This window comes from Panicum virgatum, chromosome 5K, assembly GCF_016808335.1.
Source record: "Panicum virgatum strain AP13 chromosome 5K, P.virgatum_v5, whole genome shotgun sequence".
NCBI classification, from domain to species: Eukaryota; Viridiplantae; Streptophyta; class Magnoliopsida; order Poales; family Poaceae; genus Panicum; species Panicum virgatum.
Genome location: NC_053140.1, coordinates 4,310,949 through 4,321,248, shown reverse-complemented (window position 1 = coordinate 4,321,248; position 10,300 = coordinate 4,310,949).

Genomic DNA, 10,300 nt, shown 5'->3' with positions numbered 1-10,300 from the left:
GAAGCAGTCTGTGGAGCGGTAGAACTTCATCCGTGAAGAAGTCCGCAAGCTCCTACAGGCTGGCTTCATCGAGGAGGTCCACCACCCTGATTGGTTGGCCAACCCGGTCGTCGTCCCAAAGGCCAACGGGAAGCTTCGGATGTGCATCGACTACACCAGCCTCAACAAGGCATGTCCTAGAGACCCCTATCCTCTTCCACGTATCGATCAGATCGTGGACACCACCTCCGGGTGTGACCTTTTGTCTTTCCTAGATGCATACTCTGGTTTTCACCAGATTCAGATGTCTAGAGAGGATAGGAAGCATACCGCTTTTGTAATAGTAGATGGGCTCTATTGCTATATTGTCATGCCATATGGTCTACGGAATGCCTTACCCACATTTGTACGAGCTATGAACAAAACCTTCTGTAATCTAATTAGAGATATTGTTGAGGTTTATGTCGATGACATTGTGGTCAAGACTAGGGTAGGGTCAACACTAGTGGAGGACCTGTCCCTCGTCTTCGACCGGCTCTGCGCCACGCGCACGAAGCTGAACCCCGAGAAGTGCATCTTCGGCGTCTCAGCAGGGAAGCTGCTGGGTTTCCTGGTCTCACATCGAGGAATCGAGGCAAACCTAGTCAAGATCAAGGCGATCGAAGCGATGAGGCCTCCTGGCCGCATCAAGGACGTCCAGAAGCTTACTGGATCTCTCGCTGCTCTTAGCCGCTTCATATCAAGGCTGGCTGAGAGGGCCCTCCCCTTCTTCAAGCTATTGAGGAAGTCCGGTCCATTTTCTTGGACCGAAGAGGCTGAACACGCCTTCCAGGAACTGAAGCAGCACCTCACCTCACTGCCAGTATTGGTGGCTCCAGAGCCCGGTGAGCTGTTGTTTCTATATCTAGCTGCGTCTGCGAAAGTGGTCAGCATGGTGCTAGTCGCCGAAAGGATGGAGCAAGCTCGCTAGGGGGACACCAGGGTCTCCCCGGCCAAGGATGGTGAGCCGGACCCCGGACACGGGGGCCTGTCAGCCTCACCCCAGCCTGAAGGTCTAGACCCCGCACAAGGGGGTCCGGAGCAGCCTCGTGCCAGTGGGAACCCAGAACCGCTGGGGGCCCAAGGACCTGACAAAGCGGACAAGGGCGAGCCGGACCCGTCCACAAGGGTCCGGACCGTCCAAAAGCCAGTCTACTACGTCAGCAAAGTCCTTCATGAGGCAAAGGCCAGGTATCTTGAGACGCATAAGCTTATCTATGTGATACTTACTGCGTCCAGAAAACTACGCCACTACTTTCAGGCACATCGAGTTGTTGTAGTGACCTCTTACCCACTAAGAGCGATACTACACAACTCCAACGCCATGGGCAACATCGCCAAGTGGGCGGCAGAGCTGGCTGAGTTCCAGCTGGACTTTCAGCCTTGCCATGCGGTCAAGAGCCAGATCCTGGCTGATTTCATAGCGGAGTGGATTCCTTCCCCAAGCAATTCTGGGGGTCCGGACTTCAACGCCGGACCCCCGGAGCCGGAAATCAGGACACCAGTCTTCACCGAGCCCCACTGGACACTCTTCTTCGACGGGTCCGCCCGCGAGAAGTGGGCTGAAGCTGGTGTGGCCCTCATCGACCCAAACGGAGATCAACTGAAGTACATGGTGCACCTTGAGTTCAAGGCCACCAACAACATGGCGGAGTACGAGGCCCTGATCTTCGGCCTGACGCAAGCCCTCACCCTGGGGGTCCGGCAGCTTCTGGTGAAGGGCGATTCTCAGCTAATCATCAAGCAGGTCCGGGGGGATTGCAGCTGTAACAATCCCCAGCTCGCGGCATACCTCATCCACGTGAGGAAGCTCGAGAAGGACTTCGACGCCTTGGAACTGCAACATGTTCCCCGCGAACTCAACTCAGCAGCAGATGATCTCTCCGCAAGAGCATCTACCTGGGCACCCGTGCCCGAGGGCGTCTTCGAAAGACGGCTGCTGAGGCCTACCGCCCAGCCTGCCGAACTGGGAGAAGGGGATCAAGCTAGCACCTCGAAGCTAGCAGTCCCGGCGGCATTTCACCTATGGTGTCCAGCCTGGGGTGTGTGCTCTGTTGAGGATCCTGGAGACCTCATAGAGCCACCCCCACCTACTCAGGGAGCTCCCGATGCATGGATCTCCGAGATCCGGGGCTACCTGAAAGATAATATCCTTCCTGATGATGATGTGTCCGCCGAGCGCATAATCCGATTGGCTAAACGCTACATGGTGTTAGAAGGGGATCTCTACCGCCGTGGCGCCAATGGTGTCCTCATGCGGTGCATTTCCCAGGAAGAGGGCCACGAGCTGCTCTCGGAGATCCATGGAGGCGAGTGTGGAAGCCATTCCTCATCCCGTACGCTTGTTGGCAAGGCCTTTCGGCACGGTTTCTACTGGCCAACAGCACTCCAGGATGCGGCTGAGCTGGTAAAATCCTACAAAGCATGTCAGTTCCATGCAAAGCAAATACACACACCGGCTCAGGCTCTGCAGATGATTCCACCCTCATGGCCATTTGCCGTGTGGGGTGTGGATATCCTGGGGCCGTTCCCCCGGGCCGTCGGCGGGTACCGGTTCCTCTACGTCGCCATCGATAAGTTCACAAAGTGGCCGGAGGTTACCCCTGTGGTGAATATCACAAAAAAGTTAGCAGCCGCATTCCTCAAGTCCATTGTGTGCAGATTTGGCGTCCCAAACCGCATTATCGCGGACAACGGGACCCAATTCAAAAGCAGACTCTTCCAAGAGTACTGCGAGGACATCGGCATCCAGCTATGCTTTGCGTCCGTGGCACATCCCCGCAGCAATGGGCAAGTTGAGAGAGTGAATGCAGAGATCCTCAGGGGACTCAAGACCCATACCTACAACTGCTTGAAGAAGCATGGTGCCAAATGGGTCGATGAGCTTCTGTGCGTACTATGGGGCAACCGGACCACACCCAGCCGAGCCACCGGGGAGACTCCATTCTTCCTGGTCTACGGGGCTGAAGCATGCCTTCCCCCAGAAATTCACCTGGGCTCACCACGGGTCCAGGCTTTTGACGAATCCATGCAGGAGCAGCAGCGGCGTGACGACGTGGACTTCGTTGACGAGCGAAGGTGGCGAGCAGCAATCCGAAATGCACACTACAACCAGGCGCTCCGGCGCTATCATCAACGGTTCGTGCATAGTAGGGAGCTCCGGGCTGGCAACCTCGTCCTCAGACGGATCCTGAATCGAGCCGGGCTCCATAAACTCTCCCCCAGCTGGGAGGGGCCCTTCAAGGTCACAGAGGTATGCCGGCCCGGATGCGTTCGCCTCGCCATAGAAGATGGAGCGCCGCTGCCCAACCCATGGAACATAGAGCATCTGCGTAAGTTTTACACCTAGGTAGAGCAGGGAAATAAACTTTTCCTTTGTAATAAGATAGAGTTAACGTGCGGCCCAGAGCGGTTGGGGGCCACCCTCGTAAACCCGACCTCTGGCATCCATCGCACCGTCGGCTAACGCGCGGCTCAAAGCGGTAGAGGTCCGACCTCGTGAACCCGGCCTCTGGCATCCATCGCGCAAAGCCATGTACATCAAGATTGCAAAGGAAAGATTTTCTCCCAGTTCTGTCTTTGTGTCAAAATTTAATTTCGCATTCTGATTCTCGAAATTTTACTTTTCTAACCCCTGTGCAGACTTCCACTCTTGTCTCTACAGCTAAGACCTGTATTGAGTTGCTGGACTGTCGTGCAGATACCGGACCATCTTGCTGCTGGGGAGGGGTCCGAACTCCTAGGGACCTGTTCTGGAGAGGGGATGCTCATTTCCTGGGGTGGCCTGGAGTCCTGTGTAGCCGCTTAGCCGGTTCCGCACCCAAAAGCCTACACACTCCACCGCCCTGTAACGAGTGCTCTAGTACCTAGAACTGGGTAGTTAGGGGCTCGGACCTCCTTCTGGCTCAAGAGTTGAGTTCCTAAGTCCTACACGGCATGTCCAGCTCCATATCTCAAAGGGTCGAATACGATAAAGTGGCCTCACCCACTGCTAGGAAGGGTCTGGAGCTCAGACCCAGGTCCGGAGAACTCGTGTTGTTTCCTGGAGTGGTCCGGAGCCCTGTGCAGCGCCTTAGCTTGGTCTCGCACCCTAAGCCTACACACTCCACCACTCTGTAACAAACACTGAATTGCCCGGACCTGTATGTCTAGAGCTCCGGACCTTGTACTAGTCTGGGGGCCGGTCCAGAATAGGTCGCACAGGCCTGCTACTGAGCTGTAACTTTGAAGTGGTACACAGGCTAAACCATGAATGGTGGTAGCCAGTCTCAACCATTGAGCCTACCTACCAGGGGGTCCCGGCATCTGATTTAAAGCTTCATGCAGATCGAGGTCCAATCTCGGTGGTAAACAGACTCAAAAACACCTGAGACTGTCTCCCAAGGGGCCGGGGCGTTCACTTTGAGCCACGCCATCTGCATACGTCAAACAGCTAAGTCGCGGTATCATTACTACCATGCGAACGAGTTGTTTCTTCTCTCTGTAGTTTTTTCTGCTACGCAGGGAAGGGCATAAGACGCTCGCCCAGCTTGCAAACTATGCGGCACCTATGCCCAAGGAGGTCCGGAGTATCTTCTACCGATCAGATGACAGATAGGTCCAATCAACAGAACCTATCCGCCAGGGGGCCAGGGCGCTGGGGTGCTGTATACTGCAAACCAACAATTAACAAAAAGCTAAGTTGAAGTTTCTTCTATTCCAAAATTTCAACTAGTACAATGTCTGTTACATAACGCAAAAGATACAAAGATACAATGCCCAGCTCAAGGGTCTGCAGGCTCCCGCTTGAAGTAGGCGACAACGAAGTCGACGACCTCCCGCACGCTGTCCCGAGTGGCGGCTTCCGTCTCCGCTATAGGACCGTCGACCACGGGCGTCAGCGAGATGGCCGGGTCGTGACTCCGGAGGCAGGTCAGGATGTGCTCTGCCACCATCCGGATCAGCTCGCGACCCTCGGCTTCGAGCTGGCCAGCAAGGACCGGCCCCAGATGCTGGAGCCTATCCGAAGCAGAATTCAGCACTGGCAGAGCGTCAGTTATCGAAGCTGGCGGCTTCGCCACCTGGATTGGGCTCATTCCAAGTGGCACCAGTGCTAGGCTCGCTTCGATCGCCCAGTCAGCAATCTGCTGGGCCCCGACGCGCTGGTCCTCCTGGTGCTTCCGGACCGCCTCCTGGACCGCCTCCTGCACCCGGGTATCCAGAGCCGTCTTGGCCACCTCCACCTCGCGGGACCTCTCCTCGAGCTTGGCCTCCCTCTGCTCCGCCCACTCCCTCAGCTTCTTGAGCGAGTCTCGCTGGCACCCAAGTTCCTTCTCTATGCCGGTGGCATGGGCCTCCCGCTTGGCGAGGGATTTCCGGCCCTCCTCCAGATCCGCCTCGGCGACAGTCAGCCTGCTAGCTCTCTCCTGCAGTTGCTCACGCCATCCCTGCAGAGTCGCAGAGAGGTTGTCGAGCTCCTGCCTCCGGACCTCGAGACCCTGGCTGCGAGTCTCTATCTCGGACTACTGGGCCGCGAGGCGAGTCTCGAGGTCGGACCGCTGAGCCGCAAAGCTAACCACCTCCAAGGCAAAAGTTTCCTCCCGCTGGGCCAGGACCTTCTCCCGGCTCGATACTGCAAGCTCCCGGTTGAACACCTTCAGAAGGTTGGCTCGATAGGCCTCCTGGTCGGCCTTGAGCTTTGACCGGGTTTCCGCAGCACGGGAAGCTTCCGCCTTCGTGTGCGCCTCCAGGCGGGTGTGCCAGTCGGAGAGGCGCTGGCGTTCGCTCTCCAGGGCAGACCACTCCCACTGGAAGGCCGCCTTGGCGGAGGAAGTTGCTTCCACTATCGACCGTCGGACCTGGGTCAGCACCTGGGGAAGGGGAGTCGCTTCCTCCTCTGGGAGTTGAAGCTGCAGGAGATGCCTGCCAAAGACCACCTCCAACTCCTCCTCTGCAACAGGATCGGAGCTGGAGGTGGGACCTTTCGCTGCAACACTTGTCTTCGGTGTCTCCTCCGCCGCTGTGTCGGGTGCGGCGACGCCCAGCGCCGGCACCTCCACCGCCGTTGCGTCGGGTACGGCTGCTCCGGGCATCGGCGTCTCCGCCTCCGCTGCGTCGAGAGCGCCCAGCACCGGCGCCTCCGCCGCCGCCGCGTCGGGAGCGGCTGCGTCCAGCACTGGCGCCTCCGCCTCTGCCGCCGCCGCGTCGGGTGCGGCTGCGCCCAGCGCCGGCGCCTCCACCTCTGCCGCCGCCGCGTCGGGTGCGGCTGCGCCCAGCGCCGGCGCCTCCACCGCCGCCGCGTCAAGTGCGCCTGCGCCCAGCGCCGGCGCCTCTGCTGCCGCAACGTCGGATGCGGCGGCGCCCAACACTGGCGCCTCCGCCGTCACTGCGTCGGGTGCGGCTGCGCCCAGCACCGGCGCCTCCACCGCCGCTGTGTCTGCCACACCCGCCACAGCATCGGGCACCACTGGGCTGGAAGAGGTCGCTGTACCTGAGGATCCTACACCCGCCGTCGCCGCCGCTGTTGCCGCCGAGGCCGCGGTCGTCAGGACACCAGCTGACGAGCCGGCGATGGTAGAAGAACTGCTGGGGCGAGGAGCCCTGGCAATAAGGTGGAGAAGCCATCAGTAAAAAGCAGAGCACCTGGCACAAGGGAAGAGAAGAGAGTGACACTAACCCAGAAGTGCCGGGTACCCAGCGTCCTCGGAAGCCCGACCTCCGCTCCTGTTGCTGCTGCTCCCGCGGCTGCGATGCAGGCGCAACCCGGGGCCGCACCTACTGCTGCTACTGCTCCCGCAGCTGCGATGCAGGCGCAACCCGGGGCTGCTCCTGCTGCTGCTGCTGCTCCCGCGGCTGCGATGCAGGCGCAACCCGGGGCCGCACCTGCTGCTGCTCCTGCTCCCGCTGCTGTGATGCAGGCGCAACCCGGGGTTGCTCCTGCCGCTGCTCCCGTGGCTGCGGTGCGGGCGCAACTCGGGGCTGCTCCTGTTGCTGCTGGTGCCGCTCCCGCGCCTGCTGCGGCTGCTCCCGCGGTTGCTGCTGCTGCTGTTGCTACCGGCGGGAGGTATCTCTCGGCGGCAATGGTGGCGGCGCAGTCGCCCCGGAGGACCCGAGAGGGCCGGTGGCCCGGGAACTACCCTGGCCCGTGCCCTCAGCGGTCCTCTGACGCTTCGTGGCGGGCTCCGTGACTAGGGTCCCGTCGCCCCTGAGCAGCCTGCGCCGGCTTGCATCCCCCGATGACGCACCGGAGCCACCCAATACCTGGCTGGAACCGGCTGTGGTGGCGCTACTGGCCACAGTCTGCTTCCCCTTCGTAGTGGCGCCGGACCCCGCGGCGCTCAGCCCCCCTTCGTCCAGAGTTGGCAGGGTAGCCAACACCGCCACCCTCGCGGAGTCCTCGCAGAGGGGGACTATACCCTGAGGGAGGATCAGGTTCTCCGGGATGAAGGCGTCTCCTGTCACCACCCGCATCAGGACCTCCAAGGCTTCCTGGGTCAGGTCGTTCCCCTCCCCGCGGTGGGTCCTGCTGCAGTCGTTGAGGCCGATGAACTTCCACGCAGGGCGCGGCTGCTGCTTCAGGGGGGCGATCCGGCGCTTCATGAAATCCCCGAGCACGTGCCACGAGGTGAGGCCGCTCTCCGCCAGCGACCTGATCTTGTCCAGCACGGAGTCGAATTCCGGCTGCAGGGACGGCTTGGCCCTCCAGGATGCTCGGTCGGTGGCGGGTCCCCCGGTCACCAGCGCCAGGCGCTCGTTGGCTTCGGTGGTGGCGATCACCCAATCCCTGCACCAATCGTCCCACTTTCCGCCAGAGAGGCCGGGAATGTAGGGCATCGGCAGGTCACTCCTCACCTGGAAGTAGTACCCCCCCACTTCGTCCTTGCTCCTCCCGGACTTCACCAGAATGAAGAAGTAGCGGAAGAGGATGACGCAGGGCCGCACTCCCACGAACATCTCGCATAAATGCACGAAGGTGGATGTCAGGAGGAGGGAGTGGGGCGTCAGGTGCTGAAGTTGGAGGCCGAAGTCTTCAAGCAGCAGCAGCAGGAACGAAGAGATCGGCAGTCCCACGCCGGTGGAGATGTGCGAGGTGAATAGCACAAACTCCCCGGCGCGGAGGTTGCCGAGGGGGACTGAGCCTGCTCGGACCCCCCAGCCGGTCTCCTGTGCACTCCACCCAAGCAGGCGGCGCACCGTGTTCAATTCTTCCTCGGTCTGGAAGCGGCGGGGATGAACAAGGGATGCCATCTCTCTATGGAGGTGAGAAGCAATCTGCGTGGGGGAACAAGGGGCAAGGAAATGTCGAAGGCAAAGGGGTGCAAAGGTTGGAAGGAAGAAGGCAAATGCGGGAAAGTAACCACGGTATGCGGTTCGCCCCATTATAAAGCCTGACTCAACCGGCGTGCCCCGGAACCGTCGCTGGAACCCAAGCGGCGCTCGCACCTGGTGTTAACTACCCAGCCCATGACAAGGGGGCCCAGGCCCACCTGTCAGGGAGAGCAGGTAACCAGCAAAGGTGTGATAAGGCGGGATCTGAACCGTCGCCCGCGCGCAAAGCGAGGCGAAAGCTGAGCTGACGTACGCGTATTAAGCGCTGGCATGGCCGAGCTTTTCGGGAACTGTGCCGGTGGTAAATATTCAATAGTGGCCCCACCTACGGGTCCGTACCTCCCCCGAGGTGGGCTCGGGGGCCACTGTCGGCACCCTGTAGCAGGGATACCCACTCCTACAGCAGCAGGACAGGACCCACGTAGTTATCCGTAACTACGCGCAAAGGACGGAGCAGCCAGGCCCCACGGGTCAGGCCTTTTCCTCACCAGACCAACGGCACCGGACCCGTTCCCCGTCTGGGGATGGGTCCGGAGACGCCACGTGTCCCTAAGGAAGGGAAGCCCCGAGCTGACAGCCGAGGCCTCGGACCCCCGTGGGGGTCCGGGACCTCTTGCGTCCATCCGGACCTCTCATACTGCATGGGGGTCCGGAGCCGCCACGTGTCCCGGAGGCATGGGTTCGGGCGCGAGCCTTCCGCTGGAAGACTCGCCCGCCTACCGCATTCAATGCTGGTGGTTGAGGCGTGCTCTGCCACACAGCACGCGGGGCAGCCTTTGTCAGGCCCCACTGTGCATCGCGTATTACCAAGGTACACAGTGCAGCCGCACCCGTGCAGAGCCCGTCTGCCGCATTAATTGGATACGACGGCACGGCACTTTTTCATCATGCCACCTACGCCGCAAGTTACACGACCCGTTCAGCTACGTGGCAGGCGACGCCGCTGGCTACACCTGGCGCCGTTCCGACAAGACAGCGCCTGGACATGCTGAAGGGGGACTCCAGGAGCAGGCAAAAATATCCGGAGAAAGATCTCATTTGCCTGTGACGCCATAATGTATAAACAGTACATTATTTTATACTACAATACTGGGCCCACCTGTCGGGGTCCCAGCAGCCATGTACGCGCCTCCCTTGAGATATAAAAGGGAAGCGCTCGTTGTACAGAAAAGCGCTCTAGAACACACACACAGACTCGCAGACTCTCTCGAGGCAAGGCAATACAACACATAGTGGACGTAGGGTATTACGCTTCGGCGGCCCGAACCACTCTAAATCCTTGGTGTTCATCGTGTTCTTGAGCGAGATCGAACTAGGACTAGCTAATCCCCGAGTACACACCCTCTGGGCTTAGGCGGGTGCATTCCGTCACCCGGCTGTGGTTTGCAGCACCACGACAATCATCATCGTCGTCCTCCTCCTCCTCATCATCATAGTCCTCGTCGGAAAGAGGCATCTTGAATGATTCTAAGTTTAGATACAAACAACATGGGCATCTCAATTCTTAAAATATTGATTGCTGGTGTTGTTTGGGGAAAGTAAACAAACACAAAGAGCAAAAAGAATTAAACTAGATTTAGACTGTGGTTCAAATAATTGAAAACAAGTAATATCTATTCCCCCATCATCCATACCATTTCAGGGATTGTGGGGAAAGTGAATCCTAAATTCCTAACCACTCCCAAACGGTCGTGGAATCTCTTGCTTTCAGCCGATCGTAAAATAAGCAGATCTATAGCAGATTCAGTCGTAGCATCGTTCTTTTGGTTTCCCGAGGCTAGCTAATAATGTTCTCTTCCTCTCCATTTTTTTCTTGCTTTCTTGGTTTATGCTAGTCGCTCTCCAGTAGCTTAGTGGTGCTTTATACGAGGGTCCTCTTGTAATTGCGTCATTGTAATTCTCTTTTTATTAATATTAATAAAAAGCGTGCTCAAGTTACTAAAAATAAGCAGATCTATTAAACGAAACGAAAGCT